The following is a 1,339-nucleotide window of genomic DNA, read 5'->3' as shown; positions in this document are numbered from 1 at the left end:
AAAAAAAAAAAAAAAAAAAAAAAAAAGAAAGTTAAGGACATGTAGAGAGTTTTCTCTGCAGTTTAAAAGCTGTTGAAGCCTTTCTCTTCTGCAACCATTGTATGTAGCAGTTTTCCTGCAAACTTTCTCATTTAATTCAGAACTCAACAGTGGGATTCCAAAGCACAGCTCAAGAGGAACCCAGTCTGTTTTTGTTGTCACAATATCAGAGTTCTGTTGTGTTGTTGCTTCCTCAATGACCATTTCAAATGACTCCAAACTCTCACTCTAAGCAGGAAGTCAAATCAGGTTCTCCTTTCTCATCAGAAGCATGACTTAGCTTTCTGTTAGCAAGTTTACTAGAAGCATACAAAATGGAGACGTACTAGAAGCATACAAAATGGTTACATATCCACAGAAATTACTGCAAGCCCACTTTGTTCCTTAATATTTGCAATGCTTATATGAACACTCATGTCGATACAAGCAAACTCTTCTTGTAGTTCTGTTTTATCAAATGGAAAAAGTTTCTTCCATCCCATCATTCAAAACTGTGAGCACATCTGAAGTAAGAATTACTTCAGAGTCATGATTAGTAAAACATTACTAATGCTCGATAATAACACTGAAATATATCTGACAGTTTTTGAAATCTTATAACTTTGGACAGTAAAAGAAATGGGGATCTGACTTTTGGGTGTGACTTCTGGATAACTGGCCTAATATGCTGAGGAGTCCTACTCTGATGGGCTGTATTATTTGGTGAGAGGAACTACGAAAACAAGCAACGCACAATTTTTATTTAGGACTCTGCTGCAAGCCACAGGGTCCAAATCAAGAAGGTTTCATGGCGTAAGAGATTCAGGAGAAAACCAATATTGGGTTGTTCTGACTGGGCAACTTCATCACTATTATGACTCAGACATAGTATTATGCATCTCAGAGTAAGTTCCTGATCAAAATATCTGTAATTTGCACTCTCCTTAATCAGCATTTTGAACCTTTTCTAGTTCTTTAAGGAAACTGAACAGTCATGTGAGAGTTTTCCAACTTTTGGTGAAAGATTTCCCATCACTAAAAAGGCAAGAGTGGAGTCAAATAGGAAAGCAACATGCTTTGTGTATCCTGTACACAGACCCAAATTGCCATTACTGGCTATGTCAGCTGGATCTTAACTATTTGTATCAGTATCAATAGCTGACAAAACTTGTTCAGGACTCCTCCTTTCCTTGCCATCCTGATAGGAATATCTTTTGTGGATATAAAGTACCTTTATGGGCCAAGCCCGTGGCGCACTCAGGAGAGTGCGGCCCTGGGAGCGCAGCAGCGCTCCCACCGCGGGTTCGGATCCTATATAGGG

The 1,339-nt window shown here is 39.0% G+C and overlaps 1 pseudogene; it reads right to left on the bottom strand.

Moving 5' to 3' along the window:
- Window positions 1-30: 30 nt before the first annotated feature.
- LOC103604085 overlaps window positions 31-1,339 on the bottom strand; it is an 8,515-nt pseudogene continuing 7,206 nt past the window's right edge.

The sequence above is a fragment of the Galeopterus variegatus genome, unplaced genomic scaffold (assembly GCF_000696425.1).
Source record: "Galeopterus variegatus unplaced genomic scaffold, G_variegatus-3.0.2 Scaffold4951, whole genome shotgun sequence".
Lineage (NCBI taxonomy): Eukaryota > Metazoa > Chordata > Mammalia > Dermoptera > Cynocephalidae > Galeopterus > Galeopterus variegatus.
Note: the sequence above shows the minus strand (reverse complement) of the source record. Positions and strands in the feature narration are given on the sequence as shown.